The following is a 19,546-nucleotide window of genomic DNA, read 5'->3' on the forward strand; positions in this document are numbered from 1 at the left end:
AAAAAAAAAAAAAAAGAAGAAGAATTTAGGACCTTATGAAGAACAGCTACTAGAAGTAGCTAGTTACCAAATAATTTATTTCAATGGGATAAAACTGTGACCAAATATATTCTTAGGACTCTGGCAGGGAGGTAGGGCTACAGGGAAAGTACAAAAAACACAAAATCACATTGAATTATAAATAATTAAACAGAAATTCTGTATCCCAACCCAGGTGCAGATAAGTATAAGAAGAGAGAAGAAAAGGGAGGAGTCTGAGTTCTCCCACTGATATGGCAAAACATAAGGCTTAGGTCTAACACGCCAGAAATAAAGATGACCATGACTCTTATTTGATAAAGCAGTTATTAGATACCATTAGCTTAATAAAGAGCATGTATCAAATTGACATTGTGTACAACAATTTTATAGATAAGGTGATTGAAGCTGGAGCATAGGAGGTCAAATAACTCTCCTAAGATACCACAAATAGCAAAGCTTTTGTTAGTGTGTGTGTGTGTGTGTGTGTGTGTATGTATGTGTCTGTGTGTCTGTGTGTGAGTGTGTGTGTGTGTCCGTGTATGTGTGTCTGTATATGTGAGTGTGTGTGTGTGGATGTGTGTGTGTGCATGTGTATATGTGTTTCTGTATGTGTGTGTGTGTGCACCTACATGCATGAATATCATAGAGTGTATGTGGTAGTCAGAGAACAATCTACATGAGTCAGTTTTCTCTTTCCACTATGTGATTTGGAATCCAACCTAGTTCTTAAGGCTTTGGCCTTCACAATCTGACATGTATTCCTTGTTCAGTTTCTGGTTAAAAACAAAAACAAAAAAACAAAAACAAAAACAAAAAAAACCTATTGCCTCTCTGGTTAAATGACTCTTCCCTAGAGGTATCAGGAAAGAAATTCTGGCTGACTCTTATTTCTAGATGAATGTAAATTCTCAAGCAAATCTAAATGTGTGAAGGATCTTACAAGTTGTCCAGTTGCACCAATACTTTCTTAAGTAATTGACCTTTATTAAGAAAGATAAATCCTAACATTGATATACATATAAACTGTGTATGAATACATTCCTGTGTATAAATATGGGAGGGGATGGGGACCTAAATCAGAGCCAGACTCAAATTGAGTTAGTTTGCAAATGTGGTAAATGTACATGGACAGTAGGTGCTACCTACTTCTTATGCATACATAAAATACTATAATTTTATGTGGCCTCTGGGAAAATGAGCTAAATACTTCCGACCTTTACTTATGTAGAGACTGGTGATGTTTACCAATATTACAGGCCTGTGATAACATATGCTAAATGGTCATCACTACATAGGAGTAACTTCTGTAAATATTGTTACTGTAATGCTTATAAATACTGTAGCTAGTTTTATAGGTACTAAGCTGTGAAACTGCTTAAACCATTACTGTTGGTAATAAATCACTATGTTGATAATTTATAAATTGGCAGTTTCTCCAAAAGACAAGACTTTTCTCCTACAGTTTCATCTGCAAGAAGCTATGTGTTCTCCTAGTAGGTAGTGGGCTTTTAACAATCATAGTTTCCCAAAATAGAGAAAGATTCAAGGAAGCAGGGTTGGCTGTATTACAAGGCACAGCAACCAATCCTCTGGAGCAAGCCTTTATCTTTATTAATAAAGTTGAATTACTCAGGAAAGTACTGGTGCATCTTGTAATGTTCCCATACAATTATCCTTGCTTATAAATGTACATTCATCTGGAAGAATAACATAACCAAAATTCAGTCCCTGGTTCCTCTAAGGAACAGTCATTTTTCTATGAGGTTATTAGTTCCCTATCAGTAAATGGAAAAAGTAAATGGTCTGGAATAAATTCAAGATCTAAAATTCAGTGCTCCCTTATTCTTAAATTCAATGCACACATGTATACATACACCCATTTAAGATACAGTTCAAAATGGAGGTTTGCTAATTAGGATAAAGCCAGAGTCCAATGAACAAAATTGTCCCTGGAAACTCAACCTTTAAGACAGCATTGTTGCCAAGTCCTACTACTGTCATCAATTAAGTCAGGTTCTACAAACAAGGCACTTGGGTTTGCTGACCAAAGCATGTACATAATGCCTTTCTCACTCTCTTGACAGAGGAAAGAAAAAAAAATACCAAACAACACCATATGGTATATCACCCAAAATGTTTACTAAAATAACCAACAGCACCAACCACTAATTAAAATTAATAGCACAACATGGGAAATAAGTTTACATGAATATAAAGCCATTTTCTTATTTGCAAAATTGTTCTACTTTCCCGTAGACTATATGTTATAATTTTGTAGTTAAGCTTTTTTCTAATCTCTAGTTTTCATCAAAGTCCAATGTATTCACCCAGAAATTTCATATTTGTTGCCTCCTGTGTGTTCAGTACTGAGAACTAAGCCTAGCAAAGAGAACAGACACTTAAGAACAAATAACAGCACACAGGAGGAGGCATGGGACTGAGCTGACAGCGTATTTTAACAAGGTCTGGGGTTATTCAAATGTTCAATTAAAAATTAAAAGAAGCAGCCAGCTTGGTGCTTCTTCCCTTTAATCCAAGGAAACAGAGATAGGTGCATCTTAGTGGGCTTGAGGCCAACATAGTCTACATAGAGATTTCTAGGCTAGTTAGGACTACATAGTGAGACTCTTTCAAAAGAAAAAAAGAGAAAGGAAGGAAGGAAGAAAGAAGGAAAGAAAGAAGGAAGGAAAGAAAAAAGAAACAAAGAATGAAAAAAATGCAAAAGAACCCAGATAAACAAAAATATTTATTTTCAAATACTATTGTAAGTAAGAATCCTAAAGTGACTTATCACAACAAGCAGAAATGGTTGTTATTAAATGTATCAATAGGCAGTAAGAATGTTTTGTGAACCTACATACAAAAACTCAGAACCAGTGTAAACAAACATTGTAAATTTTGCAGTTTTAAACTGTTTTCAATATTATTTTAACTGTTTTCCACCTTTGGCATACTCACAACACCTTAATGAATGTGACTACTTCTCTATGATTTAAATGAAATTCTAGTGGGTCCCGAAGGCTATGGACTAAACCTTGACCTGGTTAGCTCTAGTTTGCTCTGACAGAACATTAACTGAAGGCAATGCTAGTGAAGATGTTTATTTAGCTTACAGGTTCAGTCATTCCTGAAGGATGCTAAGGCAAGAACTCCTGCAGATGTAGAAACCTAAACAGAGACCTTGGAGGAATGCTGCTTACTGGCTTGCTCCAGTTGGCTTGTCAGCGATCGTTTATAGTCCAGGTGCACTGTAATGAGAGGGTACTACCCATGCTACACTGGGCATGGGAGGTGGAGGTGCCCACAGATCAATCTGATGGAGGCAATTCTTCAGTTGAGGCACTATCTTTCCAGGTGTGCCAAGTTGACAAGCAAGATTAACTATCACATCTCTGAACCTGTAATTTGTATTTCTAGAATCACTGTTGCCTTCTTTGAACTGGTTCAATTATTGGTCTTCACCTGAGTCAATGTTACTGAGGAAGGGTTAATGTCCTCCTATAAATATTGCTCCCAGTTTTCATCTTTTCTGAGAGTCTCCTGTACCAATCAATCACACACCCTCAGTGAACACTAGCCCCATTTCCATCCCTCTAGCTTGAAGGCAGGCCTCCTGCTGCTCTTCTCATTGCCCTTCCTTCCTGCTGTAGAATACGCACATTGGCCTGAGACAGCCATCTTGTACATGATGACTTAGGGGTATAGCACCCTACAGTAAAGGAAATAACATAAGGTTATTCCTGTTGTCTACCTCTGTAGAAATTCCATTTTCTTTAAAAGGAAGATGAGCTGCAGAAGATTGACTCATGTCTGGCATGGAACCTATTGATGTGTCTCCAAAGGTCTCCTGACTTTGTTTGCCATTGCATTCTTAAGGCTACCTGCAGGTAGATGATGCATTTGCCTGTTAATCTTCCCATCCTCGTCACTTTTCACAATGGCAGGCACTCTATAAGCTCAGTAAATATTTGTTAAATAAGTAAATCAATATTGATTGGAGTCTGTGCATATGTGATTATGTTAGCCAATCTTCAAAATAAACTGACAACTATTTATTAGGTATTTATTTCACTAGTTTGAACTTCATGCAAATAAGCAGATAAGAATGAAGAAATAATTGTAAAACAGCATTGGATAAAGTACAGGAAGTATTTGGATGAAGAATTGCAATAGAGTGCACATCTGTAGATGCTCTGCTGGTATGTAAGTGTTGGCAGAATGCAAGCCAATCTGTATGTAATAAACTGACAGGTGACTGTTGAGAGCTGAGTGTGTAACGTATACTGTAGTGGGTACTGAAGCCCATTCTGATACAGAACCAAGAGTGGTCTTCAAAGGTCACCACAGAAGTGACACAGTAAAGAAGGCAACATTCATGAAGCCATGTTTCAGTGGCTGGTGCTGCTATTTAAGTGTTTTTGGTTCTGCATCATCTTTAGTCTTATATAATTATTTAATTTTTGCCCCAAATTGTGGACTCTTGTCAAGGATGTATGTGATAGTAATTACAAAACTAATAATATAAAACATAAGCAAAACTTCAACAATTTTAAGTACTCTTGTATATTCTTTATATTTGGGATATTCTATAAAAAGATGTGTGTGTGTGTGTGTGTGTGTGTGTGTGTGTGTGTGTGTGCGTGACCAAGAAATTCTTACTGTTTTTACTCACTTTGCTAAGAACCATAGATAGATATCTCATGGCTCAATGATATGGCTTTTTGTCAGAGCTAGAAGTAATAAGCCACATCCAGGTCATGATTCTTCAGAGAGGAATGAACTGCTCCTACTTTCTAGACTATTTAAACGTGTGTACCACAAAGCAGTTGACTCACTTTTTAACCCCTCCCTTTACAACCTGGCCACAGAAAGGGGCTAACAGCAAGTGTGTCACTACATCAGCAGACAGACTATGGAGTGGTCCATGTCATCATGTTAATCCTAATAAACATGAAGCACAGAGACCTGGAACCAGAAATTATCCTATGCCTCCTTCCCACCCCACTCTGCCTTCACTCTAGAGCTACATAACAACATGCTTCAGTGACCCTTTTTATAATAAGATGAAGGGACAAGGAAGACAAACTGAGCACCCTAAAGAAGCCTTGAGCATGACTGATTAAAGGACAATGTTGAATAATCCTTTAGCTACCGTCATAACTTTGAATTTAAGGATATAATATTTTTACACACTTTAGATCACAGAGTTTTACAAATTTTTTCCAACTTATTTTGACTAAGTCAATTGATTATTTGTTTTCTACAATTTCATAATATATTTCAGTTACATAATATTAAAGAAAAGTCCATTTCAGGTGCACTAAATATGTTGAAATAGTATTTAGCTTGCTATACTTTGGCTAGTAATATGCACATACATAGGAACATTTGCTTCTCCATTACACATTTTTTATATGGCGATTCACTGGAGGAATTAATTAAAGTTAACTACAGGTTCATAACCTTACACACTTAGCAATCTTATTGAAATCTAGTCTTCTAGCAATGTTAAATATACAAGGGTTTGCAGCCCCTTAGGATGAACAACAATATGAACTAACTAGTACCCTCACAGCTCCCAGGGACTAAAACTCCAACCAAAGAGTACACATGGGGGGACTCATGGCTCCAGCAGCATGTGTATAGAAGAGTATGGCCAAGTCGGTCATCAATGGGAGGAGAGAGGACCTTGGCCCTGTGAAGGTTCTATTCCTCAGTGTAGGGGAATGCCAGGGCCAGTAAGCAGGAGGGGGTGGGATAGTAAGCAGGGGAGGGGGGGAGAGAACAGGGAATGGTTTTAGTTTTATTTTATTTTATTTCTTTTCTCTTTCTATCTTTCTGTCTTTCTTTCTTTCTTTCTTTTTTTGTAAGGGGAACCTGGGAAAGGAGATATTGTAAATAAAGAAAACATCTAATAAAAAATAGGAAAAAATATACAGTATTGGTGATTGCAGTCACAGTTTCATGCAAATGACTGGTCCATCACATTTCATTCTTCTCTGTGTGGCCACTTATAAGTGAAACACAATTCATAGGAGAATGCATCAAACACTCTTGGCACCTCTGTCAAAAATCATCTCATTATAAATGTGGAGGGTTATTTATAGGCTCCTGGGCCTATTCCATTGGTCTACTTTTATGCCTATACCATAGTGTTTTAGTTACTACAGGTTTGGAATACATTTGGAAGTCAGTAGTATATGAGTTCATGTTCTTTAAGGGAAGAGAACTGATGGGATAAAAGTGTGTGTGTGTGTGTGTGTGTGTGTGTGTGTACACATGTGTATTCATATATAGGTTATATATAAGGGGTTTAATAGGTTGGCTTACAGGATGCAGTTCAGGAAGCCCAGCTATGGCTGTCTTACACATTGGAGAGCCTGAGAATCCAGCAGTTGCTCAGTCTATAATGCTCATTGTCTCTGCAGTCCTAATCTAGCGCTGAAGGACTGGAAGACTGGAGGATTCCTGAGAGCTACTGGTCTTCAGGCTATGTTGTCATCTAAACAAGATGGCTTTATATTGGTGAAGGAATGCAACAGAAACAGGATAAATAGACTTGTTGGAGAGAGACAGCAAAGCTTCCTTCCATGTCTTTTCATCTGGGCTGTCACCAGAAAGTGTGGCTGAGATTTAGAGTGGGTCTTTCTGTTTCAAATGATCTGATCAAGAAAATTCCTCCCAGGCATGCCCAGTAGCTCATGTTTTAGTTGATTCCAGATGTGGTCAAGCAGACAACCAAGGTTAGCGATCGTGGGTAATAAGTTGCCTACCTTAATTCTTTTTTATACCAAATTTTCTTGGTTATATGGGGCCTTTTATGGTTCCAGATGAATTTTAGGATTTTTGTCTATTTATCTATAAAGTACCATTAGTAGAGGCTGAATTGAAAAAATTATTACTAATAGACGCCGAGTTCATGTCTATTTTTTTTTAAAAGTAGGATGAGCTAATGCCAAGAACGCCTTGATAGCTAGCATTTCATGAAGCAGGACACATCTCACCCATTCTGCGAGCTTCAGAACAGTGCTAAGAACCAAACAAGCAGGGTCCCTACGTTACCATGTCCTCTGTAAACCTGTTCTCCTTTTATCATGCCAAAGAATCTAAGTTCCTTCCTTGGGGTTATTTTAAAATTAAACTCCAGGCCTCACGTTTGTTTTCTGATATTCATGCTCTTTCAACTGTTTACTTACCTAATTTTGTGTCATATTTTTACATCTTAAAGTGTGAAACAATTTTAAAATCTAGAGAGGATTGTGGAGGAATGGCTTCATGCTGTGCAAATTTCCAATTCAAAAATAGAACAGCTCCAGACAGAACTAGTGTTTTTATTTCATCTACCCCACTAGTCAAGCAAATCATTACAGCATCCTATTTGATAGCCTGCCCAGAAAATGTGGTAGCCCCACTGGATTATAAGCAATGTGAGTCTCATAAAGGGAAATCAAATATATTATACTTCACCCCAGTTACAGCTATGGTGCTCTAGCATTGTGGTATAGTCACCAGCACATTATACACACTGAATTGGCCAATGAGGCAACACATTTGGCAAGATGGAAAGATTTTATTGAGATTATGTGTTTGGATAAACCATATCTCCCCTCAAAAAATGTGAAGTGAAACCTTTCATACAGGTTTAGCATGAATATGTTTTTTGTCTCTCTCTCTCTCTTTTTTAAAGAAACTAACACTGAGCAGTAGCTGTCAGCACATGATTGCCGGGAATGCAATGGTTTCCACATTGCCTTCTCTCTACTGTCATAGTTTATGATCGCCCTGCCTAAGAATTTATGGAGATGTGTTTCAGAGTTAAAGACTTATGAACACACTAACCTCTAGGATTCAGGAAAGAGGAGAACATGTAAGGAAGAGAGAAAATTTCTACAAATAAGTGATTTTTTTTTTCAAATCTCACTTTTAAGGCAAAAGCAGATTGAAATTATTAAACTACTACTAATAATGTTCTTCAATGTTAATGTCTTCTGGTTGATTACTTTGTGCTCAATTTCAGCTCAGTACAATGTGTCTTAAATGACGGATTGATTCTTTAACAGAAGATCTTTGCACTTCCTTCCCCTTGCTCCCTCTTTCCCTTCTCCCACCAATGTAACTCTGAAATACTCCAAGAAAGCTCCATGTGCAATTCGATTCAGGCTCCACTCCCAGGAGTGTTATTCCCTTGTTGAAAGCTAAGAGCTTTACACAATACAGTCAGCAGTGCAAGGAAAAAAAAAGAAAAAACAAGCTGTGGATTATCTGGCAGATGTAAAATCTTTCCAGAAGTGTAAAAAAAAAAAAAAAAAAAAAAAAAAGATGGCTTTAAAAAGAAATAAATACTAGAAAACAGGGATTGCTGCTTGCTTTGCAGATTATAAAATAGACACATGTAAAATCTGAAATCATTTCATATATGACATGTGTAATTAATATGTGTTAACTCAGAGAAAGTTCATATGGTATTTGTTTTAATATTCAAGTTGTCAAAGTTCATCAAAACCAAGACACACATGTAAAAGAGGCTTTGGTTCAGTGAGTCTTGGGGGTGGGGGTTTCACATACAGAATGAACATCAGATCTACAGTCAGGTCTATAAACTCTTGCCCAGTTCTGGGGACGTTTCTTCCCTCTGTGAACCATAATGATAAATATATTTTGAGGAACATCTAGTTTGAGAAGAGCTACAACCAGGCCTTGTGTTGATGCCGAAGCCTTCAAGCCAACATGCATCCCTTTCTGCCACAGAGGAAGGTTGACATTGGTGCCAGAAAAGGATTTATATCAAAGAGATGTACAATTTGTGTTATAAAGCAAGGTTTTTGTTTGCATGTAATCCAAAGAGCTGATTATCAAACAAATTCTAGCACACTCCTGACAAAATCTATGTTGTTACCCAGCCTGTGTTCAAACAGACTTCAAACAATATACATAGAAAAACAGTATTTTTTCTAAATCTCCAATAATACTTTACCATTGTTTGCATAAGTTCTCATAGGTACCAAGAAGCCAGTCTGAAATTTATACTATTTGTTTAGCATACTTTACTAAAAATATTAGGGTCTTATATCAAATTTTTAGTTTCTTAGGAATTTTCAACCCTGCAATCCAAGCACCATACCTATAATTTCTTTGTTACTCTATTATGCAGATGCTTCTAGCATTTTGACCACATAGAGACACAAATGATAGCAAGTTTCCCATTTCTCAAACAAATAATTTCCTTTCTGAAGTGTGAGGCTCTTACAGGAAGGGAATGCCTGCTAAATTGTGTTTATAGAATCTTGCTAAGAGAATTAGACTTTAAGGTCCTAGGCAGTTAATTATTTCTTTCTCTAAGGCACTGACACCGACTGCCATCAAAGGAAAGGCAGGCTGCAGTGGCAACAGTTTCCCTTCATCCCAAGTAGCATAACTTGCGGTCATATACAACACGACACGGTGAATGATTTCTGGTTTTGAAACATTTACTACCATGCCCTTTCCCTAATGCTGAGCCAAGATTTCCTCCATTTCATTAATCTCACTTATCTTTATGTGTTAACTCTTAATTTTATACTTATTGAATGACCTGGAACCAAATGCTGCACAACTTACTTTTGAGCTGTTATTTCAAACCAGACTCCATGCCAAGCTCCCAAGAGGTCCAACTTACTAAGTTATTCCAGGTCATTCCAGAAACCACATTCCTGTCAAGGTCTTACTTGTGGAGGAAGAGAAAAAGCTGATTCAGTTTTAGGGACTTCTTCCATTTACACATTCACCAATACATTGAGTTCAACTGTACAGGATTTCTACTATGTTGATTAATTTAGCTAAATTTTATTCCATATGACCAACTTACAAAAATGAAAGCATCTTTCATGTACCTGCCAATGGAACAACATTATTTACATATTAAGAGTAAACTCTATACAAGAGGAAGATATTTTATAACATAATTATTTATCTGCAATAACATTCTCTCTCTTTCTCTCTTTCTCTATGTATATGTGTGTGTGTGTGTGTGTGTGTGTGTGTGTGTGCACTGATAAAAATATTGACTAAATAGAATTCAGTTTAATGTTTCAATTGCAAGCTCAGTAGGCAATTTTTGCCTCTGTACTTTCCCCCAACCAGCACAGTGGAATGGTTCCTTGCTACTATACAGGTAATATGACTAATATCAGTTTCTAGGATATGGGTAAATTCTATGACTAGGAGGGTTTTTATTCAATATACTCTGAGTTCCTACCCTGAACATGGGGCAGTTTAAGACATTGGTCCTACTTGTTTCTATTTTATTGAGGGACTAGGAAGAAAAGCCATCAATTAAGTGTGATGATAGAAAGAAGACGTCAGAGAGAGTGTATAAAATAGCTCTTGGTAGGAGCGATGAGGGGGCTGAGTTAGAAAAGTGTAGGTTCATCATCGAACAACACTAGGGTCCAAATATCTATGCAAGTAGTGGTATTCTACCAGAAACTTCTAGTCATGTCTGTACAGAAAGGATAGGACTAAATCAAGATAAGCTTTTGCCAAATGGATATGAGGAAGATAAAGGTCAAAAAAATAAATCTATACCAGGGAATGTATTAATGCTTGACTGCTGAACTGAAACTGGACAAAGAACATGAGGATGTGACCCTGGAGCATTAATTAATTAGCATCTAAGTATGAGGAAGGGGAGATGCAGAAAGAGATGGAGCTATTGTTAGGAGTGCTTGTATATAACACTTTTATTAATATACAGAAATGCACTCTTGGTTTTTAAAATTTACATCTCCTGTTTTGGACTCATCCACACTTTTAATTAAAATGCTGGCAGACTAAATTTTGATCGAATAGTAACAGGTATGTGAAAAACAGCAACAGATATGAAAAATAAACAAGAACTCCCAGAACTGGGTTCAGGAGATGCTCTTCTTGGATTGAACTTGCTCTTCAAGAGTCCTTTGAATCTATTTAACTGAAATTCTATAGTGACCTGAAGATGGGTTTACTTGAAAAAAAAACGAAAATATAGAAATATAGAAGCAGAAGAAATTCAAAGTACAGAATGAAACAATTGACTAAGCAAATGCAGAAGTCCAAATACTAAGTATTAAAATACAGCCACTTTGGAAGAATTATAATCTATTTTCAAGCAAGGTGGTATATTAATGAAGTATATTTTAATGAATTTAATTAATCACCCTAAGACAGACATTTCAAAGTTCTATCAGGCATTTTATAACATGTCTGCACTAAAAGAATCTCTTGATGGATAGAGACTCTGACAATCTGCTCTGGAGTTCTGCAAGGCATCCAAGGAGTGGGAAGGCACAGATAAACTGTCCCTGGGGGTGTTTTGAAGTTTACTAAGGGTACATTGATAGTGAATTCAGACTTCACCATAGGAGACTGATTTCCATGTACACCCAGTGTCTGTTATCTAACCACTAGCGTGAAATGCAAAGATCAATACTTCTGCTATGACTCTAGCTTATGTGCTTCCTTACACTGTAATGACCAATTTCTTCTACATACTAGATCAGCATGTGGGAATTCCTAACTGAAAACAACTCCACCATGGTATCTCAGGATGCTGCATTTCTTGACAGCTTTTGTATGTGTCTTGGCCACAAAATGAGGGAGATAGAACCTACGGGATTGGTGGGTTTTTCTGCTCAGGGATTGGGGGTGCTTTTTTTCACCCTTTTTCTGACATCGGGCCCTTGAGCTGGGATGAGAAGACCTTCCTGGTCACAGGTTGCTTTAGTTGAGGTGCCCTTACTGCTGAGCTTCTTAGGGAGACTGGAGAGGTAGTGATGCCACCATGGACAGCTCCCCTTGAGGCACCTCTTGGTGACAGCAAGGTGAGGAGTTGTCCCTATTTTGACAGATATCACTATTTTGACAGCTGCTGACACAGGCAGGATGGAGGGTCCACAGCTGTGACAGCTCTTGTGGCATCCTGCTCAGGGACTACAATAAATATATACAAATTTATTGCCAGAATACAAACTGGAAATAATATCTCAAAACACATCCCAATGATCAATAAAATTAAGGCAAGATATACATAATTTGCATATAAAATGGACTTTTCCCATTTTCTTGAATATGAACACAACAGGACTATTCTAATTTCAATTTATCATTTGAGTACAGAGGGGTGTCTTAGTTAGGGTTTTACAGATACCATGACCAAAGAACTGCTAAAAGAACCACATTTAATTGGGGATATGAGTCTGTGGGGGTCATGCCTAAATATAGCATAATGCAAAATATATTTAGTCCAACTTCAAAAGTCCTTGTAGTCTATAGCAGTATCAAAAATGTTAAAAGTCCAAAGTTCAAAGTCTCTTCTGAGATTCATTCAATCACTCAACTGTAATCCTCAAAGCAAGACAGGAAGCCAGCTGGGCAAACTCAAAACTCTACATCTCCATGGCTGATGTCAAAGCAGACTTGGGATCTCCACCTCCTTTTTCATCTTTGTTAACTGCAGCCAACTTCTTTCTCCTGGGCTGGCTCCCATCCCTGTTAGCAACCTTCCTCAGCAGATAGATACCCGAGGGCTCTGGCGTATTGAACATCTTGGGGTCTCCAAGGCAGCTTCAACACTAGAGCTTCTTGTTACAATGTCTGGGTTCCACACATGATCCTCTGGGCTCCTCCAAAGAACTTGGGTCACATCTCCAGCTCTGCCCTCTGTGGCACTCCACTGGTGCTGCTGTTCTTGGTGGTCATCCCATGGAACTGCCATCTCCAATATGCTAGGGTATTCAACTGCAACTGGGCTTCACCAATAGCCTCTCATAGACTCTCTTTATGATACCAAGCCTCAACTGCTTTGCATGACCCCTTCAGGCCTGGGCCATCAACTGCAACTGAAGCTGCACCTTCACCAATGGCCTTCCATGGCCTCTCACAGTGCCAAGCCTCAGCTGCTCTTCATGACCCCTGCATGCCTTCAAAACCAGTACCACCTGGTGACTCTTACCTTGGCTATCTCTAGAACATAAGAAACAGTTCCATTCTACTTCCTCATACTCTTTTAATACTCAAGCCATATATTTTATATTTTTCCTTTCTAAGTTTGCTGTGCAAACTTAGTTTTTCATGAGACTTATCTAGAGAAGGAAGTCTCTGTCGGGCTCTTTTGAGACTTCCTTTGTCAATGCAATTAATATAAATCTCTTTACCTTACCTTTGGGTAGACTCTTCAGACAGGAAGCAACCATCCTCTTCACCAATATATCACAAAAACAGTATCTTGGCCACATATTAAAATTCTTCTACTGTGAAACCTCTAGAGGCAGGCTTCCACAGTTCAAATCACCCTCTACAACAATTCCTTCCAATCCCTAACTAGGATAGGATAGTCCATTAAGCCCCACTTAAAGCTTTCCACTTCTTTCCAAATCCAATATCCCCAAATCCACATTCCTCCAAACAAAAGCATAGTCAGGCCTATCACAGCAATACCACAGTCCTTAGTACCAACTTCTGTCTTAGTTAGGGTTTTACTAACGTGAACAGACACCATAACCTAGGCAACTCTTTTAAGAACAACATTTAATTGGGGCTGACTTACAGGTTCAGAGGTAAGTCCATTATCATCAAGACAGGAGCATGGCAGCATCCAGGCAGGCATAGTGAAGGAAGAATGAGAGTTCTACATCTTCATCTGAAGGCTTCTAGGAGAAGACTGACTTCCAGGCAGCTAGGATGAGGGTCTTAAAGTCCACACCCACAATGACACATGTCTTCCAACAAGGCCACACCTACTCCAACAGGTCACATCTTCAAAAAGTGCCACTCCCTGGGCCAAGTATATACAAATCATCACAGGGGGCTACCTTTCCCACCTCCAAAGAAAATGGATTCATTATGTATCTACCAGTTCAGGTCCAAAAGTTTCTGAGGGTTCATTCAAGTTGCACTTACACCCCGTCTTGCATTGGAATGGGTTTGAGAGTTCCAGAATGAAGTTGAAGGCAGGAGGGAGATTGAAACTCTTAGTGAAAATCTATGATTCAGGTTGTGCAATGACATAATAATTAAAGTGAACAATGAGTCTAAAAGGTACAAAGAATCTAAAGGCAAAACAAATACAAAGAATATTGTTTCTTGTGCTGCAGCTTAATTTATTCAATATATGTCTCACACAACTTGAAACTCTAAAAGGTGCTACCCATTCTAGAATGACATTTTCCATTACTAGTGAGAAGTGGAAAGAGCTCGTGTGACATTCAGTTAGTCCATTCCAGCAAAAATCATCTGTCTAGACCCTTGGTGTTTGAGACAAAATTCTATATAAATTAGTTTGAGTACAAAAGCAGAATCTGCTGGTTCATATTTGAAGTTAAGAAAATGGTAAGGATGTTTGCCTCTAAGAAGTCCTCAACACCTCCCTCTCCTGCTTTGTCTTGGCTTGTTTTGCACTTCGGGTACAGCACTTCCTAACACAGATGAGTACACACATCTCAGGGGTCCCCAGTTCCCATCTTGTCTTCTTTTACGAGACACAGGGGGACTCATTTTGTCCTGGCTCCAACAGATATATGTTCTTGAAAAGCTCTAACTGTCTCACTTTAGTTATTTGACTCTCTGGCCAATCACAATGGCCAGCCCATTGGAAGGGAACTTCTGACTGGAAGATCTTTTGTGTTTCTGGATGGATGATAATAGATTAGTTTAGGTTTTTTATCTCCTTGTAATATTTACTTTCAAAAATCTGAAAAATGGTGAGATTGTGTTTGTTATATTTAAGTAACATTCTTTATATTTCATGTAAGTTTTGACACTAATTAACTGATTCTCCACAATTCTAATAATGCAAGAAAAAGGCAGAATTACTATAGTATGTCTTAAAAATTACTTTCCTACTAGGGGCTCTAGTCTCTAGCTTGGTTATTCTATATCCCTGTGAGGTTAGCAAGCTGGAAAGGAAAGGAAATGACTCGTTTTAAATGCTCATGCACTTCATAAGATGATATATGTTAACTTATGGATAAGGACAGCTGACGTAAACTTATAATTCTAATAGTATCATATCAGGAAAGGTGTACAGAAACAGGCAGCACACAAACCCTGCCAAAGGTTTACCAGAATAATTCTGTGAGCCATTGCAATGGGGCATTGTAATTATTAAACTGTAAACTGCTTCCTGGAGAGAAAACACAGGTAACTGGCTGCATGTTACAATCCACAGTGCAATTTGGCATAGCATCTTGCGTAAAAGTGAATCCCAAACCACTTTACAGAAGTTAAATTTCCATTCTCCAGCCAAGATATGCTATACATTACAGAACATCTGTGTGTAAACACTGCTTCATGGAAAAAACATTCCACAGCATGAGGTCATAAGATGAAAATCCAAAAGAGAATTTAGGAGTACTGGGCAGGAAGAAAGAAGAAAGGAAAATGATAAGACTGGAATATTGATAAGACTTAGAAATGAGTTAAAGGCACATCAGCCACTTTCCCCTTAAACAAGGTGAAGTAGTTTGAATAGAAATGGTCCTATAGCTGAAGGGTTTGCAGCCCCTTAGGAGGAACAACAATATGAACTAACTTGTACCCTCAGAGCTACCAGGGACTAAAACTCCAACCAAAGAGTACACATGGGGGGACTCATGGCTCCAGCAGCATCCATATAGCAGAGGATGGCCAAGCCGGTCATCAATGGGAGGAGAGGACCTTGGCCCTGTGAAGGTTCTATTCCCCAGTGTAGGGGAATGCCAGGGCCAGTAAGCAGGAGGGGGTGGGATGGTGAGCAAGGGGAGGGGAGAGTGAACAGGGGATTGTTTTAGTTTTTGTTTTTTTCTTTTTTTTTCTTTTTGGAGGGGAACCTGGGAAAGGAGATATTGTAAATAAGAAAACATCTAATAAAAAAAAAGGAAGAAAAAAAAAGAAACGGTCCTATAGATCCATGAAGTGGCACTATAAGGAGGTGTGGCCTTGTTTCAGTGGGTGTGGCCTTGGAGGAAGCATGATTCATTTTTCTTGTGTCCTACCTACTCCAATGTAGAACTCTCAGCTCCTTCTCCAGCACCTTGTCTGCCTATGTACCACTATGATGATAATGGATTAAACCTCTGAAACTGGAAGGCAGTCCCTGTTAAATGTTTTTCTTTATAAGAGTGTCCATGGTCATGGTGTCTCTTCAGAGCAATAGAAATCCTAACTAAGTCATTGAGTTAACTGTTCTAAATAATCCAAAAGGAGTAGAAGAAATTGAGTAAACAAAAACAAGTATGAAATAAAAGATGATAACCCAAGTTGTCAAATTAGGTCAGAAGATACTTTTCGTTTTTATGGGATAAAGGAAATAAAACACCTGATTTCAAATCAGCATCAACTACTAAGAAAATAGTAGAATGTGTATATTGCTTGAGCTTCATGTGCATAAACAGACTAAATTGCATTAAAAACATGATGTTTCAGAAAATATGTAACAAAAAAATTAATTAGGCCACATACATTTAGAACCATCATTGCCTTTTTTTCTTTTTCTTTTTAGACAGTGTCTTTTTGTCCTGCCTGTCCTGGAACTCATTATGTAGACCAGGCTAGCTTTGAACTCACACAGATCCACCTGCCTCTCTCTCCCAAGTGCTATGATTAAAGATGTGAGCCACCATGCCCAGCTCCTCACTGCTTTTTAAGAAACTTTAAAATATTACTTTAGGTGTTACTTTAGTCATTGAAGTAACAGTTAATTGAAATTTATACCTAAGAAATGATAATTAAGAAAGTTTAAAAGCAGTCCTGGGCACAGGTGAATTATAGAAGAAAGTTTTATGTTCTTTCACTTCATTCATCAAATGGATCTTGTGAGCAATGTATTTTTTATACATTATATATAATTTATATATTTATATAAATATACATTATTTATAAAATGTATATATTTATATATAAACTGTATGTATTTTATACATTATACCCACACACATATATATATGAACCAAATTCAAATGTTCTCTAGCACTTTAAGAGAGAAATCTGAACATTTTCAACACAAATAAATACACAAACACTGTACATACGTGTGTTGAAGTATCACACTGTTCTTATAAATACAATGAATTATTGTGTCAATTAAAACAGATATTTTTATTTTATTTTGCTCTTAAATTAAATATCAGGAAGATATGGTTTAGAAGTCAAATTCTGCATGTGAAGGTGAAGCTTCAGCTTCTGTCTCAGGTGTCATCTGTATGGTGCATTGGTCTGCATGTGGTGTATGTGACAGGAATTTAAATTCAATGAACCCTGTGACTATGCATTTAACAAATGTCTTATATAACTAATTAAAAGCTGTACAAATCTTTTAGGGGATATGCTTTTGCATATTGAAATTTTCTACATAATGATCTGATTAAGTGCATGTGTCTTGTGTTCTCTGTTTGGCAGCTCCCCATTTAAATTTGACGGGTATCAGATTTTGATCTTGTGACACATATAATAATATGAGGAATAAAGTAAATCCATAAGAATAAAGTAAAGCCAAAACTTTCCCAAAAGTCTTAGATATTTAGTGGGACTGTTTAATGATTTGGCATGATTGGTAAAGAAAAGTGAAAATTATATATATATATTGGTAGTTTGGTGGGATTTAGCACTAAAAATATATATGCTTACATATGTATACATATATAATAAATATTACAAGTTCTGATATATTGAGTAAAGTTATATTTTTTTCTTTTGCTTTATACAATTCATAGTGTTTTTAAAGTTCATATTACCTAAAAATATCACTGGTTTCTTAAAAGGAAAACCAACCAATGTGGGGGAATTTTTAGACTGTCATCTGTTGTAAGTGGGCATAAAACTGTACTGCATTCAGCACCTAACATATTGTCTACTAGCAGCAAACAATGATTCTTCTTACAGTCTTGATTTTTATATTTAATCCTAAATCTCCCTGAGCAGCCATGAGAAGCTTTCCGGGATTATTTTGATGAAGCCTCCAATGGATACTGAGCAGGCCTCCCCAGCCCCAACTTCACCTGTGCCCAGCCACTTCTATGGTGGTGGCACAGTCAGAGTTGGAGGTAATTGATCATCTAGTACATGCTTCCCTCTGAAGGCTGCACCCTCAAAGGGATCTTCCTGAAGGTTGCAAGCACCAAATAATAGACTTAACAATTAAACACCTAGAGATACCCCCTGCACACACACACAGTACCAATATCACATACACAAATCGAATATATCACAAATGCGGTATAACATTAAGCTTATCCCTGACTAGCTTACAAATAAATGAGACTCAGACTATTGCTACTTTATTTGGCTTTGACATTAACTTGGGGGTAACCTCTAATCTATCCTCTGACTGCTGTCCTGGCTACCTCCCCACTGGTGTACCTCAGATATTTGTTTCGCCTGGCCATGTGCTCATCATACATCTTCCCTCATGACGGTTTCCCCTCGCTCCCTTAGTTCCTCCTTCTTCTCCTCTTCCCCATCTCTCTCCTCCAACTAGGTCACTCCAAACCTACCAACCTCTACTCCCTGTAGTAAATTTTATTTAACCAATAGTTTTAAATCAAGGAACAAGGTTTGTATAACAAAAGTTTGTAAATATGACAAGCCACTCATGGGTCTAGTCCTTCCTTCGGGTATAGAATTTAGCATTACAATACATAGCAATAGACCAAACCTTATCAAAAAATACACACAACACATTCAATACTCATACCATATATACCTACACTACACGTACCCCATACATCATACACAGCAAACCATCCACAAACACACACACATATATATACACTATATCTATACTATACATATACCACACACAACACACACATATTATATACACACACCACACACATCATATACAACACACCACACACAAACACACACAAACATACACTCCATGCATGCTATACATATACCACATACAACACATGCATACATTATACCCACATACCACACACATCATGCGTGTACCACACTTACAATACATATACATATCACAAGCACACCACATGTACCACAGCATGTATACATACCACGCACATACACACAAACACACACACAGGTTCTGAATCTTGAGCTTGAGTAAAGTTCCTAATCCACCTGCTCAGAGCTTCTTACGTTAATGGTTGGACTTTGGAAAGATGAAAATGTCCGTGTGCTTCTAAAACTTAAATGTTTATTTTGGGAGCTTTGTTTTAAAGGATTTTTTCTGGTAAGAAGTTTCGACAATTTCTTGAAAGACTTATACCCCTCAAATGCTCAATAATTATTCACCAACTTTCAGTTTATTCCTCTAAATAATCATAAAAACAATCACTGTCCTATCACTGTCACAGAGCTGCTTGGGGGAAGTCATTGTCACACACATTGATGTCATACACCTTCTACCATGTGATCAGTTCTGGTCACACCGTGTTGCCGCGGACCGGGATTTCTTACGGGGTTCCTTGTTCAGCGGGACGAGGGGTTCTGGCCAGGTGTGCACGGGCTTTGACAAACAGACTAGACACGAGTGGTGTAAGGTCTGAGTGTATTTCTTTAAAAATGACATGAG

At 37.7% G+C, this 19,546-nt stretch overlaps 1 protein-coding gene across 1 annotated transcript in view; it reads right to left on the reverse strand.

The window, feature by feature from the left end:
• Positions 1-19,546, reverse strand: part of Slc25a21 (solute carrier family 25 member 21) — a 465,218-nt gene that overhangs the window by 208,133 nt on the left and 237,539 nt on the right. The gene's annotated exons all lie outside the window — the stretch shown is intronic.

This window comes from Mastomys coucha, unplaced genomic scaffold, assembly GCF_008632895.1.
Source record: "Mastomys coucha isolate ucsf_1 unplaced genomic scaffold, UCSF_Mcou_1 pScaffold6, whole genome shotgun sequence".
Taxonomy (NCBI): domain Eukaryota; kingdom Metazoa; phylum Chordata; class Mammalia; order Rodentia; family Muridae; genus Mastomys; species Mastomys coucha.